General features: G+C 41.5%; 1 protein-coding gene across 10 annotated transcripts in view; it reads right to left on the minus strand.

Annotated features, from left to right (window-relative positions):
- Positions 1–20059, minus strand: part of ZMIZ1 (zinc finger MIZ-type containing 1) — a 337415-nt gene that overhangs the window by 76108 nt on the left and 241248 nt on the right. The window contains exon 1 of one of the 10 annotated variants that reach the window (XM_059851283.1): positions 14661–14817. The exons of the other annotated variants lie outside the window; for them this stretch is intronic. The gene's annotated coding sequence lies outside the window, so the exon portion shown is untranslated. Of the gene's footprint in view, positions 1–14660; positions 14818–20059 lie in introns of those variants that run through there. 10 annotated transcript variants of the gene reach the window in all.

Here is a 20059-nt window from a genome sequence, read left to right on the forward strand (position 1 = left end):
AGTATAAGCTTGTAAAGCAAAAAAGCACATCTGAACTTCACTATTGCTACTAGACACTTTATTTTCCCTCACTTGTTACTCATATCTTCTTTAACTTAAGGAGTTCTTCCTCAGCCTAACACAGGATTCAGGTGTGTTGCCTGTCACAGTAGGTATATTAGCATTTTGTTACTCCTGTGCTCATGGACTTCAGCTATCCTGCTTAGGTTTTGGATGTTATGACTCTTTATTCAGCTGCCTTTATTCTGAAATTGGATTACTAGCAGCAGTTTTAGTTATGCAGCCCAAAAGAACCACACATCATCTTTCTTGCTGACAGACACAACCTTTCTGCAGAGAGAAAACACACTGTCTCCGGGGTAAGGAGTACAGGGAGAGTCATGTCAGTGAAGCAGTGAGCAGGGATCAGGATCACCATGCTGGCTACTTGCAACAGCATGTCCCAGTCCTGAGTGTATTTCACCCAAGCTGAGCTTTTTGTAGTATTGCAGCTGTTAAAGTTTTGCCTGAACTTAAATTCTCCCACTTTCTCTGTTCCAACGAAAATAGAAACTTTTAATAGTCATTAATAGAAATTAAAGAATTCAGTTTGTGATTAAGAGCTGAATTCTACAATTACGGAAGCCAAATCAAATTACGGGATTGTTTTTACTCTAAATTGTTATTTCAATTAAGCAGCATGCAGATGAAAACACAATTCATTTTCAAATGGAAAAAATACCAGCAGCAATATAATCAAAGTAATCTGCACTGTGGCCTCCTCCCTGCATGCGCACAGTTCACAGAACAGGTGAGAACTGACAGGTTACACTTCTGAGTTCAGCACAGGCTTCCTCAGGTAGGGAAAGGACACTGCTCTGCAAACAGGCTCCACACAGGAACCAATTTCAGCTCCACTTCGGGTAACAAGTTGGTTTCACTGAACTGTAACATCAACAGTCAACTCCTGCTAGATTAACAAGATTTTCAGAGAGGCTAAACATGAAATTCCACACAAGTGATTATCAAATGCTAGAAAGAAATAATTATCACACCTAAAGTGCTAGAATATGGAGAGATGTCTCATGTTATTGTAATTTGGATCAAATACTGATCTATTTGTCAAAACCTAAAAGATAAGGGAAAAAACCAAAATACAAGCACATTTCTACAGAAACAAGTCAACACAGAAAAAGAAGATCAGCAGCAATACTATCTTTGAACAGATCTTTCAAACACAGTTAAAGACCATTTGGCTGGAAAAAAAGGACCACATCAGTTTTTCGGACCACACAATCATTTTAATTCATTTACAAAAAGCTTACAGATGTGGCTTAGACAGGAGTTGCTCAAGTTGCAAATATGCCTTGCTCTGGCAAGTCTCAGTTTTTTCCCAAAGGGTAGGTCACTGCACAGAAGGACAAAAAAACACCCAACCAAGCAGCCTTGGGAATACATGAAAAACACTTTTCACTCAGAGCTAGAACTGAATATTTTTATACTGAAACCGGGCTAAGCTGCTTCTTCAGGGAATTATCAAAGGCAACATAGCTGAGGTTGCTGAAAGAACAAGAGGGGTTGGGATGCATTTTGGGCAACTGCAAAATCAGGGAATGTGGAAGATGTTGCTGTCAATAACATCAAACCCACTTAAATTGAGTTCCTAATTTCTTTGATAGTCCTTTGAACCTGAAACTCAAGATGAAACTTAGGATGGGATCAAGTCCTCCTGGACTGAAACTTATGAATTACGTACAGGTCTGCACCAGACTGATCCTAAAAACCCCTCTCAAGGAGTAAAGCCATGTTTACATATTTCCATAATGCTGAGAAGGCGCTCTTGAGAGAATGAATAACATTTTGGTGTAGTTCAAATTATTACCAGTCTTTTCAGCAGCCAGGCTTTCTTTTTCCCTACAGAATTTGTAGACTAGGCAGGTTTACCATTATTCATGGATGATCCAAGACAAAGAAAACAATGCTATGGGCAAGGGGACTGTTTCAGAGAGATATACTGAAGTGCATCCAGGAGAGATTCTTTGGAAATACATTTGCTAGAACACACACCTTAACAAACATCCTAAGTTACCATTTTCATGGCAACTACACTGACTAACAAAACACACAATCCCAGCCTGTATGCACAGTATCAGACAGCAACAGAGCATAGTCCAGAAAACAGCACCCAGTGAAAACCTTGGGAAGTTCAAAGAGGCAGTAAGAGATAGTTACTTCCAGGAGCACAGTTCTTGCTTCTTCCATTCCTTGGGACCATTTCAATAGATACTCTGCCAGCACAGGACGCCTCAAAAAGTTTGATATGTGTGCCTTGTAAATATGGTTTGTATCTGCAAAGAAAAGTGATCTGGCTGGTTTATAGCTAACACTGATTCCTTGAGTGAAACAAGCAGCATCAGCAAAAGAGCATTTTTATTGTAGAAGGATACCTATTCTAGCATTTTTGCCTGTATTGAGAGTTGTAAATAACCACAGTTCTTAATGGCATTTCCATGCACACACAAGTTTTATGTGCAGATCTTGCTCCAGGTGATTTCATCCTCACTCCACAAAACTCCTTATCATTTGTACCTTAATGTCTTCCAGGTTTCAGAGAAATTACTGAAATCAAGTAATAAACTACCTCCCAAAAGGTATATGTCTTTCACATCATGTAAAATGGAAATTCAGTGGAGGGCAGATAAGTTCTCAGAGCTCAGTCTATAAAAAGGGAAGCATATGCAGTTCTGTAGAAAAACATGAAGGAATAAGTGTAAGGTAGGCAGAAGTTACCAGTCTGATGGCTAATTTCTAGCAGTCAAAGTTTAACCTGAATTTATGACATTTGAATTCTGTAACTATCAGAGAATTGTTGACATGGTAGCCTTCTCTTCCCCTGATTTAACACAGGTGTGTTAAATCAGAACACAGGTCTATTCTATTTCCCACACAGATGGAGCTATCTTCCTGCTTTTGCGAGAGAAATTACCATTACTGGAGGAAATCTGATTATGGATTATTTCACTGCTTGAGTCACTACCTGTATGTAGATGTTACTACTCATGCAGTATGAAACACAATCTTCAATCTCTACTGTAAGTATGAAGAAAAGGGAGAGTTAAGGACAGACCACAAATATCTTGATCGTCAATGAAATCTGCAAGAGAAGCTTCTGGAGACACTTAGATTTTTTTCCCCCCTTGGATCCTTTGATTCACCCAAAACTGATCTCAAAGCAGATTACAAAAACAATGAAAATACATATGGGAAAACTCCGCTGTAGACTCCAGTTTTAGATGGTGACAACTGGTAACACTTCTTTAAAATGCCTCAGTCTGTTAACAATCTAAAGCCCTCTGAAGAAGACTTTAAAAAAAAAATTGCCAAATACTATGAGTGAAACTGTACAACAGCTTGAAATAGCATTAATTAGAAGGGTGATTCACGGTGGTTCCATTGATAGAAAATTGAGAGCCACAATCACCCTCCAGTTTAAAGGTAACAAACGCTACTTAGGGTGAAATTTTTGAAAAATTATCAGCTGTTTGACACGCTTTGTGAAGATCAACAAATACAGAGACATTTCAGTGAAGAGACAATGAATAATAAATATTACTTTCACACTAAGACACTAACTTCCATACTGCAGTCAGACAGACATTTTGACAGCCAAAGTACTGCACAAACACAGGCACAGGAGCAAATTGTTAGAGGAAAGTGCCATTATGTAAACACAGAGCAGAAAGAAGGCAGAACTGAGCTGCAGAGGGAAGACTTAGGCTACTACTTAGGACTCCACTGAAACAAAAAATGTTCAATTCAAAACCAGTACTGTTTTATCAGCCTCTATTTCATTCAAATAAATTCCCTCATTTTAATCTCCCTGATGCTTTGTGCAATTTGTACATCCTCGAAACTGATGAGATGGCTGGAAAGACAAATGTCTATTTCAAGTGAAGTGTCTGTCACCCATTATTTTGGATGACTTGGCCAAAGTCTGAGTGTTCACAGGCACATGTGCTCTGTGAGACATACAACTGAGAAGAAGGATGCCCCAAGTAAAGAAACCAGTACCAGCAAGAAACCATTGCAACTGGGAATCAACACTGAGGATTAAATATCCTAAACACTGACAGATCTCCCATTTGTCAGTGCATCAGCTTTGCTTCACTTGACACTAAGAAGAACACAGCAGAGAATCAGGACTGGTGAATCTGGCCACTGCGGAAAGCTGCTTGTCTGACAGCACAAACTGTTCTCCTTGTTGTTTACTAAAAATTTGTCTTAAAATAGGCATGATGTCTTTGCAATCCAGCTAAATAAACCACAGTAAGTACTGAAAGAAGACATTCATTGCTCCTAATTGTTTTCACACCATTATCACACCTTTGCCACGACAGTAGAAATAGCAACAGTTCGGGTACTTCCTCTTAGAACAGCTAGACAAGCCTTAAAACACTCATTTCCCAGGAGGCAGAAAGAATCCCCATTTTCATGAAGAGGCATTTGCTGTCTGAGACTGGTCCTTCTCCCCTCCCTCCTCTAAGAAACAATTGTAATCTACTTTGTACCTTTTCAAAATGCTGTGGACAGCTACATTCAGAAAGAAAAGTCATTCACATCTGACACTCATGTCCCAAGAGAAGCACAGAAAAAATTCCTGTCTTGCTACCACAAGTGCATCTTTTTTGCATCTGCTAGCAACAACTGATGAGATCATTCAGCAAACTGTCATGCAGTAAAAATATTAGCCATCAATATACTCAAGCTCCTGGATGAGAAGAGACAGCCCATCTCATGACACTCACCAGGGCTGCCTGATGACAGGTTTCATTCCTACATCTCCATTTCTTCTGCTTAGTAGTGGGTGTCCTGGGAGGTTCTTGAGATTTGTATACCAAAAACAGAGAGAAAAGAGAAATACACCTGTAGGAAGGTCAGGATTTCAGAGCATTCCAACTCAGGATTTAGCATTGAGTGCAATTGCTCTAAAAACTGTAACAGTTTACTTTCTGGGGGGATGGGTATTTGTCTATTTGTCCTCCTTACTCAAGAGGCCAATTTATTCCAGCATCTATCCCAATTAAAGTCACCTCAGAAAACCTAATGTATTTTTTAAAATGAGTTTTATTTATGGGGCTAATGCCTGCAAGCAGTTTAGCAGCAAGAACCACATTTTTTTTTACCTTGCTTGATTATGCTATATAGGAAGAGTAAAAATGTAAAAAAAAAACCAACCCCCAAACTGCTGTAATATAAGGGGTTTTCCTTGCAAAAGAAATGTCTGCTGTGTGTTTCCCTCTATCACTTATCTGTTAAGTCTCAAACAAGACAGCATTTTATTTGCTTTATTTTGGAATAGCACTTTATTAGCTTTATTCTCTTTCCTCACCTTGCATCACCCTGCTGGTGGTAAGAAACTGAGTCTGCATGGCACTACTTCAGAAGCCAAAGTTGCATCACTCCTCAAAAACAAAACAGTGTTTAAAATGTGCAGTAAGTTAAAGAAATGGCTCACACAGAACCACTTCACAAAGACAGGAAACTACTATGAAGTGAGGCTCAGGAATCAGGCTCAGATAAGGTGGCCTGCCAGACTTGGCCACAGGCTGCATGTGACACCGTCAAACTGCCTCTCTAGGGTATATCTCAATTTCTGTTGGATATATGTAGGATCTCTCTGCTAATTAACTTGTGGTGTTAATGATCACAGGGACACCACTAAAATGCTACAAAATTACTTTCAGCATTTCCACAGGTAACTGAAAACTAACTAAGAAAAGGTAAACCATCTCAAAATCTTGTACTATCCTCTGCTCAGATTAAAGCACAAAGGTGGTAACTATGAATAACTGCAGGGTGACTGTCCTTCCTACACTCACTCTGCAGGACATTCATTTCCAGACGTGTCAGTTCAGCACCTTCTATGAGCACTTGGTTGAGTCCAACCTCCCTCAAAGCAAGCCTGACATTCCCTCCTGACTAGAGCCAGCCTCAATGCACATTGGCTAAGGCACATCATGAAGCATCCTTATGCCCTTTCTCAAAGGAACAAGTTCCCACAGAAATATCTCCCGACTTTAATCTTTAATTTAAGTGCAAGAAAAAAAGAAAGTTATCTTGGACAGAACTGAAGAGACTCCTCATAAAGATGCCAAGGAAATGAATTTTTTTCCTCCCCTTGCCCTCCCCCAGTTTTAGAAATATTAACAGAAAATAAAAACAAAACAAGCAAGTAAAACAACTTCAACCAGGTCAAATGTGTGTTGAAGCAAAGGTAAGAAACCACTTAAAGCTCTCACAGGATTATAAGCCCCTTTGACAGGTCTGATAATTTTAAAGGCTTAATTCCATTACAGTATCTGGCAGCCTGCAAGGGCACATTTTACTAACCACAGGCCACCAGGTCATAACAGATGCTGACAGAAAACATCAAAGGTTAAGTAGGCTGTAAGACCATAAAACATTTCAAGCTGCACAATGCCAGCAATGTTAACTATGGAGCTGTTTGAGAGGAGAAAACAACGGCTGAGTCTTGCCCCCACCTGCAGTCCCAGGGAAGCCCAGCAGAATCAGCTGGCCAGGATGTCCAGCCCAGACCCTGCTCCTGTGACATGAAAATGTTTTTGGCTGTGTCAAAGCCCAAATTTCCTATCTTACTTAAAACTCAGAGTGCAAGATCAGATTAATTAAGCTGAAGAAAACAGCCACACAATGGATTTCACTAGTCCTCTTCATCTGGCAAACCCAGTGAGCAGCTGCAGCTGGCAGCACGGCAGAGCCACAGAGGAGCAACAGGGCTGGAGGCATCCTGGCAGCCGAGGTCAGGCAACCTGCAATTGCCTCTGTGCAACAGTGGAGCACTCTGACTTGGAAAAGCAGCGCTCAGATTCTTGCTGCGATGAAGATCTAAGCCAGCAGTTAAAACAATTTAGCAAGAAACAATCATTTTGCCTTCAATACCCAACAAAACTTACTCAAGCACTGCAACATAACCACTGCAGGTGGCAACGCTTGCTTCAACTCCCCCTGAGAGTATTTATGCAACTTACACATGCAGTTAAAGCTCCAATATGTAATTTGGATTGCTCACTCTTGAGAGGTGTCTAGATACAGCAACAATGGCCATAATCACAGCCTTAATCTTATTTCAGCCACTAAATATGAAACCTAATATTTGACATTCCAAACTAGCGGGAAGAAAGGCAATGCATAGATCATTGCCTGTGTGCATGGAAGAGGCTTGAAAACTGCTCTCTTCTGCATACTGGCTTTCTACAAGGCACTATGAGAATATACACAAATAGATCTTTTGCTTTTTCTCTTCTCTATGCAAAACAGCTCCCCTGAATGACATCTATCTGGATAATAAATTGCCAATACCACAAACAATTAAATTAGAAGCAGTTCAAAATGTAAGGGGGTGGGAGCTGACTACTGACCAAATCTGACATACAAATAGCCTGCTAATTTGTCAGCAAGCCAAATAAATGGAATGGGCTGGCTACAGGTGCAGGTAAACGCCTCAGAAATAGACATCAATAAATCATTTAGCTCTCTCTTACATTTTAGATTACAGTCATTTAACAAGAAGGACATTTTTGCCTTTGCAACATGATTCATGAGTGCTTCAAGTGAGTCATTTAAAGTCAGCACTTAGGATGGGACTTTAAAACTTCCATTTTTTGATCTTCTACAACCTACACTTAACTTAGCAAATAGTATAAACTGTATCCTCTGTTCTGCTTATCACAAAATTCAAAATCCAAGATTATGGGGTATTGCACAATAATGACCAACTCTCCAAAGTCCCAAACACTCTCTGTGAGAGAATTACTCTACTTGATATTTTTTGTAGATGTAGAGACAAAGAGGAAGTTTGCTGCACGTCAGGCAAGCCAGACAGCCTACATCCCAGTTTTACTAGATATGTCTACATAGACAGAAACATGATAGAAAGAGTGGGTCATCACATATTATAAATGTGTTCCCTGCAAGTAAAAATCACTTGGTCCTCATAATTTTCCATCTCAAGTACTTCTTCAAAAAGCCAGCCTGCAAGTAACTGTTCTGTCTGCTCAAAGACCATCTGTGGGGCTGTGTTTCTATCAAAATGATAGAAGGGTGAGGGTGTCACAAACAGTAACAGACAGACACTTAACTGCATGTTCTAAAGAAGGTCAGTCTTGTACTAAAGCCAGAAACACAAAATACACAAGGACTATCTATGCTTCCATTTTGCAAAGATCTTAAAAGCATATTTACAAGTTGTAAAGTCATTAAGCAAAAAAAGTAAAATCTTCCATTACTAATGGACTAAGACCATATATAAACTCACATGAACATTTGTTTCTACTACAACTTTGCTCTAATGAAGCGTACGTCTTGACAGACACAAATACTTCAAGGTAAGGATCTTCCAGGTAAATCAGCCCATTAAGGAACAACAGTATTTCCACCCCAAGGAATAGTTAGAAAACATATATAACCATTTGGAAAGTGGGCTGAAATGGGTCAATTTAATAATACTCATCTATGTGCAAGACAACTGGTTTCTAAGTTTCTTCCAGACTAACCTCTCAATTGCCCTGTTGCTGGAAAAACAGTAGGAATGCAAAGGTGTAGAGGAACATGAAGAACTGCTGGTTATTTCAAAAAATACGGTATTTTATTACACCTAGTATAGGAGGAGTTTTTACACACTTAGAACTTCACATGACAGCCAGGCACATAGCCAAACACGCATTATAAAACTGAGCTGACAAGCAAATCAGGACAGAGCCCCAGTTCAGCACCATAGTTCACTAAGGTGCTCCCAAACTTAGTGAAAAACACAACCAGCATGACATAATTCTGCAGAGTTTCTGTCTGAGCAGGAAATCTGGAGTTAAAACTACTGACAGCAGCAAAATGAGAAGGCTGAGAAGTATCCGTAGCAGACCCTGCTAACAGAGCCAGAGAGACCTACAAGCTGCTCAAGGCAGTCAAATAACAGCCTGTGATCAATAGAAGCAAATACTGCTGGCAGATCAAGCAGGATCAAGACTACATAAGCCACTGCAATCTGTATGAATAAGTAAATCATGACAGGCTCCTCTGAAAGCCTTGCTGTTAGGCTGATGCTTGAAAACCTTAACTTTCTGAAACAGTTGGATAGTGTCAGTAGATAAGACAGTAAAAGTACTGTTAACACCCTTCTCTCAAGTCTGGCCCAGTATATGGATAAGTAAGTGGCACTAAGTGGCACAACACCCCCTCCCTAGTACTTTTTCTTTTCCTACTACATATTAATGCAAAAATAAGGTTATTAGCAAATGTTAAATATATTAAATCAAAAAGCAAACAGCAGGTCAGTAAAACTGGTTAGCACAGCTAACTGAGAACTGAAGGGAGTCCTGTGACAAACTCCTGTTAGCTCTCCCCGTTATCTTCTTAGGCTGACCACAAAAAGGTAGTCAAGAAAAAGTAAAGGAGTGCTTTTTGTGAGAATCCCAGTTCTTCCCATCTGCCCTAGTTCTGCTTCTACTGAAGCTCTATTCGCTTTATTTGTAACTAAGTTAGGGCAGAATGATTTTGAAAATCCAGTACAGATAGTTTTAATGATAAGACTGTGAAAGAATGAACCTCTCCAGGTACTGTAACACTATATCCAAACAGCATTCTAACAAGCTTGTATTCACCAACAATTGTGGGATTTTGTCTGCTTCCAGGATCTCAACAAAGACAGAGAGTCCAGCTTGCCTACCCCCTGAAACTTAATTTAATAGATGCAAGGGGCACTGTGGAGGTATAAAAACCACAAACTACTAACAACAAAATTCAGTTTGAGGATTAGAAGTTTATAAACAAACATTAAGGGTTACTCATCAAAATGCTGAGAGCTGTACTTTAGTTACAATACACAACAAGAATCAGGAGCTTAGCTGACTGTCAACATTTTATTGGTACTAATAAAGACAACTGAGACAAAATAAACTTTTTTAAAATTTTTATGAAATAGGTAAAACTGTCATTGGTTGCACTAGCTTACTGCCAATAAAATGATCCCAAACAACCTAAGACTCAAGATTAGTAACACACAAACATTCCAGAGAATATTTAAGAATGATCCAGATCAAGAACTGAAGAAATGTATAGTATTTATTAGAGGTGAGCTGAGTGGCAGCCTTCCACACTACTGAAGTAATTACTGTCCCAATGCCACTAATTTTTCTTTATACTTTGTCTTGATTTATAGGAGAAAATTCTTCAAGTAACTTCCAATTAAAAATAGAAATAAAAAACCTGTCTCTGATCTTTCTGGGTTTCTCTTGTTTCCTTACTGAATTGTCAGTGAAAGCCAGACTGGCTGGCTGCTTTCTCCCTGATGATGAATGGATACTCTCTTCCCCATGCCTTGAAAGCTATTACTGCTTTGCTTTACTGCACATTGGTGTACCTCTCACAATTAGTGAAACAGCCATTTCATTCGAAGGCTAGCTCAACATTTTGCATGCTGGTTTAAAAGGCTTTGCTCAGTAACTTGAAATTGCTTTTAGTTACTTCCAAAACAACTGTTTTATATACCAAAACATTGTTTTGCTTCAGCATTTTAGAAGAAGGTATACCCCATGGAATTTTGGTTCCTATCCTGCTGTTAGAAGAGCCAAATGATATTAACTTAATATATTCTTTTAAGTGTGTTAACTTTTAGTTCTTTTTAATTAATTTATTTTTTGTTTTGCTTACTTCAAAGAAACAACCAGTAACACCATACTACAGTGCAACAGATGTCAGGTCCACTGGTTTATTTCACAGAACTTTCTGGTTTCCTCTAGAAAGGCAGTACAAGGAAAACAAACTCTAAGAAATTAAGGGGACACACAGTGGGGTCATTTGTCACATGATTTTATTTTTTTTTTAAACCCTCAAGATATGTCTCTGCTGTGTCTTGCAAGGTACCAGAAGTAGTGAACCATCTGCTCCACCTGCACAGCTCTCCACATGCCCAGCAAGGCTTCTGAGACTTCAGTTAGATCACCCAGCTCTACTTGCACTGAACAACAACGCAGGAATAGCTGAGCAGCACTGGGAGGAAGCAACTTTTCCCTACCGTTTTTTGGTGTTTTTTTTTTTTTTTTTCCTTGAGCAAAAACCTTGCTGTCCAGCTGCTTGCAAGCAGTTTCATGGCAGTCTGCTGGGAGCAGCTTCTCCTGGTTGTTCCACCCGAGAGAAAACAGAAGTTCCCCTAGCCAGAGCAGTCTCAGGGGAAGGTATTTCCTGTGGCACTCTCTGTTCTCCAACTGAGAGGAACCAGACCACAGAGCGCCTTCACTGAGATCTCTGAAACATAATTTTAACAGTGTTTCACTAGATGAAGTTTTGGGGTTATTTGTTTTCTGCTGGTTAGCTCCTTCCCTGGTTAGCTCCTTTGATATTTTTAAAATATAATTTACAGTGTATTCTTTCGTTATGAGACAAAAAAGTTACGGTTGTGCCATCCCATAGAGTGACAGTTTCCTCATGGCTTCACTCTAATGATTTTTGGTCACTGTTAGTCACTAATATCCCTTTTGCTGATGTAATAGTCATGAGAAAGCAGCCTTGCATTGTAACAGTTCCAGTGACAACTGAGGATAATGTGGGAACTTCTCTGTCCTCAGCTTACCTCGTGACACAGAAAAACTATTCTCTTGTCTTAGTTACACATCTTGTAATTGCAGGGGCTTGGGGCATTGGATTCAGAGACTCTCTTGAACTAATTGCTGTACTGACTCTTATGGCAACAACAAGCCTGTTTTGCCAGACTATTCTCTCTAAACTATCTCACTGTAATTAATACAGCACCTGTTACTACAACAACAAATTGTTTATTCATTGAGCCTAAGTACCCTCTATTTTTCTCTCTTTGTTGGTTTGCATGCTCTGCTTCTTTGCTTTGTAACCAATAGCTGTCCCTGTCCACTACAATGTGCACAAGCTTTCTTGGATGTTCCTGGAGCATTCATCCAGCACAAGGGTCCCAGGACTAAACGCTACTTTCAGCACAAGCAATACCAAGAGAATGCATGCGTTTCACTGAAATATGAATACAGCAACATTTCAGCCAGGATCACTGAGACATTGACACACACAACTTTGACATTTGTACCCATTCTACTATGATCTACACAAGATTAAAGGCTTATGACTACATTTCAAATCTCATTTATGATCATGATTTTCAATTGCTGATGTGAAACAGTACCTTGCTCATTCAGACGACTTCTTTACTAGTGAAATTTCTCTGCACTTGCAGACGTATTTCCCCAGGGATTTTCTGATGGCTCCTCCAGAAAGGGGTAAAGGTGGTGTTAACTTAATGTTAAGTAGTTTTTTAAATCAAACTTTGACCATAAAATTGATACCAAGCCTTTGGTAACATTCTTCTGTTCCCTTAAACTGGAGCAATACTGACTGAGTTCTACTGAAACAAATTTACATAAAACCAAACTTTTTTTCAAATGTTCTATTGCACTTTAGCCACCATCTCGATTTAAATGCTAAGCAAAAAGAGGAACAAAATTCTGCTAAGCAGATTGGTGACAGCATGGAGACATGCTTCTGCTCAACTCAGAGGCACTTCCACTTTTATGCATGATTAGATGCTGATAATTACTTTATTACCAATATAACTGTAATAAACTTCTAACTTGAACAAAAACTACAGGAAATATTAGGTAATGTAAAGCAATTTTAGCTGTATCTTAGTTTTATGTACTTCCATTTCCAAGTAGTGTTTCAGTCATGCTAATTGTTTTTCTTAGGTCACCCCAGCCTAATGACCTGGTTAGCCTAACCTGAGACACAACTTCTTGAAAGAAACTGTCTCCACAGTAACTTTTAATTCTAAAATCTACATATTTGCAGAATGAACACTGTCTTCTATAGTATTATGAGCTAAGGTAAGTTGTCATAAATGTGGGTTCAATTTAATCAGTTCACCCCATGAGATCTCTACAGAGACCATTTATTTCATCAAAAGATGACAGATAGTAAGGAATTTTTAACTGGATCTTATAATGGGCTCATCTGAACTCAGGACAAACAGTTTGTACGACGGAAGTCACAATTTGTTTTGACAGTGAATTTAGTGGCTCCAGAATCAGTGATGCCACATTATGCAAAGTCTATTTTACCTTACACAGAGATTTCACCAATTCAAAGAGTTGTTATCCACAACAGCAACCTCTCTTCCCCCAACAGACCGTGCTGTCAACAACTAAATTGCAAACACTGAAGCTGTATAGATCTTTTGCATTTTGTTTTTGGCATACATTCATATATGCTACTTTATTCAGTTTTTAAATACTATTTGCATTAAGCCAACTAACTAAACTAAACAATAAAACTAACATCCCGAATTCCAGTCTGGCATCACTAGTTGGAAACTTTATCATAACTCCTTAAATAATATGCAAATTAAGTAACCTTTTTAGTTTTTTACACAGGAAACGAATAAACAAGACACTTGTTACTACTCAACACGAGGGGCAAAAAACTTGTCAACTGGAAAACCCGAGACTGTCATTGATACTAATACTACTTTGAGATCTTCTATGAAAGCACTCGCCACAGATGTGAGTTCTGCATCCAAGGTCTTTATAAAGACAGCAAAAATGAAATGGTGGCAGCAGTATTGTCACTGCTGTTTGCAGAACAGCTTGTCACGTTCTGACAGTGCCAGACAGGCTAAAGTTGCAGGAAAGGCCACTGATGATCGGTGTTGCCTTTTGGTGGGTATGACTGCAGATGCAGTCGGCAAGCGTGCTGCCGAACGCCGCGGGCTGAGCCGCAGGCTGCGGGCGGTGGGAGCCCCGCGCAGCAGCGGCGGGCCGGGCGCGGGGCAGGGCAGGGCAGAGCCCGCTGCCATCGCTGCCAGCCCCGCGCCGCCGCTCCCACAATGCACCCGCTCCCGCACACACACACACACACACACACACACACACACACACACACACGGAGACGCTCGCACACATGGGCATGCACACGGTCACAGGCTCTCCTGGGGCGAACACGCTCCAGCACACGGCCCCGCTCCCGCACGCACGGCCGCCGCCCCCCCGGAACCAACTTACCCCCGAGTTACATCCCATTCACCAGCCCGGGCTTCCTCTGCCGCCCCTCCTCTGCGCGCCTGCCTCTGCTGCTGCAGAGAGGCCACATATGTCTGCAAACACTTCTAGGCAGAAACCAGCCAGTGCAGAACAAAGACAGCCGGGGTTGCCTTCATCTCAGCACAAGGCAGCCAGCAGCTATTTTCAAGCTTGTTCGCTCTCCCCCTCTGAGGGCACCCTGCTCTGTTTCTCCCTCTCTCTCTCTCCTCTTTGCCTGTCCAGCTACTGCACAACACGCATCAATTATTCATTGCTTGTCTCCCGGTTTCCAGGCAAAACCAATCACAGATGGAGTCTTGCTAATGGGCTCATGCCGTACTTGCCAACAGGCTATTTGTGCTCAAGCTACAACCCTCTAGAGACAATAAAGAGAATCAGGTTAAGCTTTAAAACTTCACACGTACGCGAACAGACCTAAAACGGCGATAGACATGTAAGCATCCCTATGACATTGCTTAGGAGTACGTCTTCGGCATACAGCATGGCAGAAGGCTGCTGTAAATCTTCCGAAAGGGTTTTAAGAAAATCAAACACTCAGAAAAATCTCACCTCAGCTGCATGTTACTGATATTGATGGTTCTCTTTTCTGTCTCTAGTGATCCATGTCTTGCTTTCCCATTACACAGAGAGGTACGTCCTTCTCTCATTCTCGTGCACACACGCGCACACGCACGCACACACACACACACACAGCCACAGCCACTTTGCCAGAAGGAAGAGAGAGAAAGAGAGGAGGAAAAAAAAAACCACCCAGGCAGCTCACATTTCAAACTTGCAAGGAGGGGTGGTGCTTAAAACGCTAGGACAAAGCCTCTGTCTCTGGCACCCAGTCAAAATACTAAAATAAATCCCTTCGATCAATTATTTGGAAGCAACACTTGTTCGAGCCCGCACAACAAACCATTAAGGGCACCGGGGCTGAAAAGTCTTAAGATTTGGGAAATCTCGTACCCTTGCTTCCCCCCTACCCTGTTTGCTGAATGCTGTTGACTAAATCCATCAAACTAGTCATGCTAATTAGCGTCCAGGGCAGCCTCGGCGGCGGAGCAGCGCCCGGGGCGGGCGGCCCCCGCGGCCGGGAGTTTCCTTCCGGACCGGCCGCCGCCCCGAGCCGGGCAGGAGGTACCGGCGGGCCGGGCAGGGCCGGGCGGGCCGGCGGGGGAGGTCGCTGGAACGGCGGCGCCGGCTGCGAGCCCCAGGGCGCCCCAGCGCTCCCGCTCGGCGGAGCGACGGGCGCCGTCTCTCCGCCGCCAGGGGAAACTGAGGCAGGCGGGGGTGGGGGCTGGGGCTGCCACCGGATCCGCTGTCACCTGCGGGACCGCCCGGCCCGGACAGGTGCCTTGGGCTGCGTTTGCGAGTTCAGGTCTTCACCTTTGCCGGCCGCACAGTGCTCCCAAGACAACACCCGTTCCCACGCCACTGCCAGCTCGGGGCTGCCCATGGAAGAGTTTTAAACATGTCCAGCTGTGCCTGCGGTGGTCAGCGTTTCAACTGACAGTGCCGAAGGGAAAAAAAAAAGGCAACAAACAATCAACCCCCAGGAAGCTAATGTGAGAATTCTTTGCTGCCTCTCAAAGGGAAAACTGGCAGTTTAAGTTGTGGCCAGCCGAGCACCAGCCTTTTCCTGCCACCCTCCGCGGTGCAGAGCCACTTCCTTCCCCGCACAACCTGCACAAAGGCACCTCCATCTCTTAAAGGCGCACCCGGCCCCCTCGCAGTGAAGCAGCCGGCAGGTTCCAGGAGAAACAAACAAAACACAAACAATAGAAACAAGAGGACTTGAAAAAAAAACATTGTCTCTCCAGCAAAATTCCTTTCAGTGAAAAAATGGCCCCAGCTTCCCTTGCCATGCTTACAGTCACTTAACTGTGCTTTCCAAACACCTTAGCAGAGAGTTGGCAACATGACAGATCGGAGCAGCAAACTATCACAGATATCAAAGAGCAGCTCTTCTCTGAAAAATGATTCCACAAAAAAGCATTGTCAGATTTCATGTTCTTTTTTTTTTTTTTTCCCCAGGGAATCCACTGCAAACAGCTAAGAGTGTGTGCTCTCACTTAACTTCCACTCCTGATGTAGGATCTCAAGGTCAGCCTGTCAGACAGGGCTACTGCTTTCTCTCCACGGCCATCAGACCAAGCAGAACTGCAAACCAAACCCTCCACACTTTGTGCAGTCTCAGAGTTGCTCAAGTGTGCCTGAAGGAACACTTCACAACAACACAGCTGCTACAGGTGGTGCAGGACTCAGTGCTGGGTCAGTGTCCAGAGTCTGTACAGCCTGGGCAAGCCTTTAGCTGGGTCCTCATAGATGCAGATGGACCCACAGGGCTGCTGGAACAAACTCTTACAGAAAATGTAGTTTCCATTGCTGTTGGTCAAATTTCAGATTCAGTCACATGGAAGAAAAGTACAGAACCGTATACAATTTTTTCATTGCCTTTCAGAGCAGACAGATCGTTAAGGAGGTGTAAATTATACTGCTAGACTGGCAGAATAGGTATAGGAAGCACAAGTTTTAGGGGACTGTCAGACAGTTCAGACTTGGTGGATGTGAATGAAATTGATAATTGCTCTAAAGCTACATGAATTCTTGATCAAATGAACATTTCTGTACTTGTTTCAGGTTTTACTGCATTTACAGAGTTTTCACACAATTCATAAGTTATCATGATGTTTTGTTCTATTTTGAAAAAATACATAAAGCAGCAACAAGAACATATCAGGTGGTTGCGAGGTCCCAGATACTGAGACTGGCTCCTTCCTCATACAAGCCATGATTAAGTTATTTTCTGAGGGTGAAACGCAATTTTAGTTTTTTTCTGTATAAAAAACACATTCCCCAGTATCCTATGTTTTTTTCTCTACCTACCATCATAAGTAGTATCTCTCTGCAATTAAATTGCTCTTTCTAGTGTAACAGTGTAAGTTTCTCTTTTAAAACTGCCTGTCTTTCAGAGGAAGTGGTTTAGAGTAGACAAATCACTTATCTAAAAATTATGTACTTACTTCTCCTTTGACAAATCTTCAGCAGGTTTCTAATCCCACCCTGCCACTTGAAATATCACTTTCTGTGATGACATTTGAGTCACAGTTGTCAGAAGCATCAGGCTCTGTAGTCAAATGGATTAAATCACACTTCATAGCATGCAGTATTTTGAAGGAGGAGTGGTTTATCATTTGTAGAAATTAATCATAACAGTTTTTTCTCTAGGGCAAACTCCCAATCATTTTTAAAGATTACTATGTTTAAGCCCCTCTGACAGCAGTATGTCAAATTACATCACAAGGAAGGTTATCTCAGGCAATGATAACTATTAACACAACTCACTGAAGACACATGCTACTGGGAGAAGCAGGTCTGTACTGGGAAGCACCTTTTTTATGCAGGGGTGGGAGAGCAGGCTCTTTGGCTGTGTTTTGTGGGGCTCTGTTGAGGCCACAGGGATCTCAGTGTCTGGGGGTGAGCCTGCTGCTGGCTGTTGTCCCAGCTCAGCCCCACAGGGAAGGGGAGACAGGAGTTTGAGTTCTACAGGAGGGAAAAGAGGAGACCCTTACTTGGACCACCTCTAGCTGATTAAGGGGAATAGTTGGAAGATTTTCAGAGAAGTCCTGTTTATCTCAAAGTAGGAGGCAACATCTGTCTGTTCAGCATACAATGACAATGCACAACAATATCACCGACAAACTTCCCAAATCTCAATCCTGTCAGTCACTGTGTGGCACAAAAGCAAACCATGTTCTTAGGGTACTTTGCTCTTTGCTCTCCATGCCAAGACACCTCTCTGAAGAGCATATTTTTAAGAAGTCAGAAGCCTGTCCTTAAGTTGCAGACGTGCCCATGGAACACCAATTTTTAATGGTGAACACATTGATATGTTCAGGGGCCTTTGATTGCTCAACACAAACAGCATGATGCTTATCTTCAACTGCTTCAAGTGAGGTAGCCTTTGGGCATAATTCTCACTTCTCTCCTGCCTTGCTCCTCTTTGGTGATATTGCACAAACTTAATCAAATAGATCAACACCTGTAATAAAAATGCAGACCACCAACAGCAAAAGAAGGAGAGGCTGCAGAGGGGTGGAGAACAAATCACCCGTTTGGATACTTCAGTATCAAGAAAACTGTACAGGAGGGACAGCATCATGTTCTACTGTAACATCATTGTGAGAGGTATGCTGAGAAAAGAGCAGGGAAAGAAAGCATAAATGGGTAAGGAAAATCTCTTCAAGTAGCTGTAATAGCAGTTATTGCCCACTGAGTCATAATATAATCCTTTAGCAATGCAAATTTTCTATGACCAAAGATTTAAAGGTTTATCTCAGGGGCCAATCTTTATTCATCCGAGTTTTGCTGCACTGCTGAACACAGCAGGGTAGTTCCTTACAATATTTGTCTAGAGCAGGTTATTTGCCCAAGAATTAGTTCCCTGGATATGTATATATTTTACTATTGATTTAAGGGTTTCAAAAAACTCTTTAGAAGGCTTACAATTACATAGTTGAAATACACAGAATACATGGATCAGTGGCCTTGTCGTTTTTTCCTGATGTTTCACAGTAGGTTGAATCAGCTGAAGCTGTTATAAATCTAAGGGCTGCATCCCAGTAAAAAAACAACCATGTACTTGAAAAAACAAAAATTAAAATCCTTTGACTCTGCATCACGCGTCTTTCACGCATAACCCATTTTTACAAAATCAAATAAACTCCTTCCAAAAAGAGGTGTGGAAGAAAAACCCAGTATTTAAAAGCACAGTAAGAAAAGACCCTTTCACATGATTGAGTCCTATCCAGTTTAAGTAAGAGATTACTACACTGCAAAGAATTCTATGAGTAAGGTACATACCCTTTGGCCACCTTCTGCATTAGGCTTTATGAAACAAAGGTAGGGAAGGTACAAAAGGTAGTAACACAGTATCTGCCTTTTCTTCCTGCTGCCCATGACCACTGTTTGCTGGTAGCCCTTGGTAACTAGATGTTTTAGTTAACATTTAGTTAACTCTGATCTGAACCTGGAAATGCCAAATGCTGTTTTGGATGCCCACAGCAATTGGACCAAAACACTCAAAATCTTCTGAAAGCCCTTATGCCCTATTAACGTTAAAGACTCTGGACATGCTCAGGTTTTTGTAACCCCATTACAAAACAATATTCCTTCAAGCTTCTGCAAAGACTCAGGATAGACTTCTAGGCACTCTGATGAACACCTCTTCAATTACCAAAATATTTGGAAAGGGAGATCTACCTTAAGTCCATCTAATAATGTTGCAGTTTTCTAATATCTATTTTCTTCATTCTTTCTTTTGATTTAATGTATTTACTGTGCACAGAAAACAAGATGCTCAATAAAATTACAATGCAAAAAACCACTCAGAAATACACAGAGAAGCCAGTCATTATGTTTGTATCTTTGGTTCTCTTCTCAGCTATACTTCTATGGAAAACTGCAAAGCAAAAGTAACCAAAGCACACAAAATCAAGAACAAAGTACACAAAAGAAAAATCACATCTGTAATGTAGTGTGGCAGTCAGAAGAGAGGCTTTACAGACCTAAGGTATCACTGCAGTGAGGGCATCAGCTCAGAATTGTCCCCAGCTCTATGTCACACACAGCAGAACCACTGCAGCTGCCCCCTCACAATCCAACTTGTTCATCAGACAATTTTAAACACAGATGCAACATACCCCACCTGTGATGCTCTGCCCTTATTTTAATGTATCTATTTTGCTACAAATGCTAATACATGTTTTAAAATCTGCTTTTCATTACGTGGGAGCTTCATTGTTTTTCTAACTTTTGGATGTTTCTAGTGGAATTTCTTGGTAAACTGGAGCATGGCACAAATGGCTTTCAGTGCCTCTTGACACCTGGGCTGGAGCTCATGACATCTCTGGTGAATCAGAAAGAAATCAAAATTAACTGAAGCCCTTTCCATTCAACATCCA

The sequence above is a fragment of the Haemorhous mexicanus genome, chromosome 7 (assembly GCF_027477595.1).
Source record: "Haemorhous mexicanus isolate bHaeMex1 chromosome 7, bHaeMex1.pri, whole genome shotgun sequence".
In the NCBI taxonomy this organism is placed as follows: domain Eukaryota; kingdom Metazoa; phylum Chordata; class Aves; order Passeriformes; family Fringillidae; genus Haemorhous; species Haemorhous mexicanus.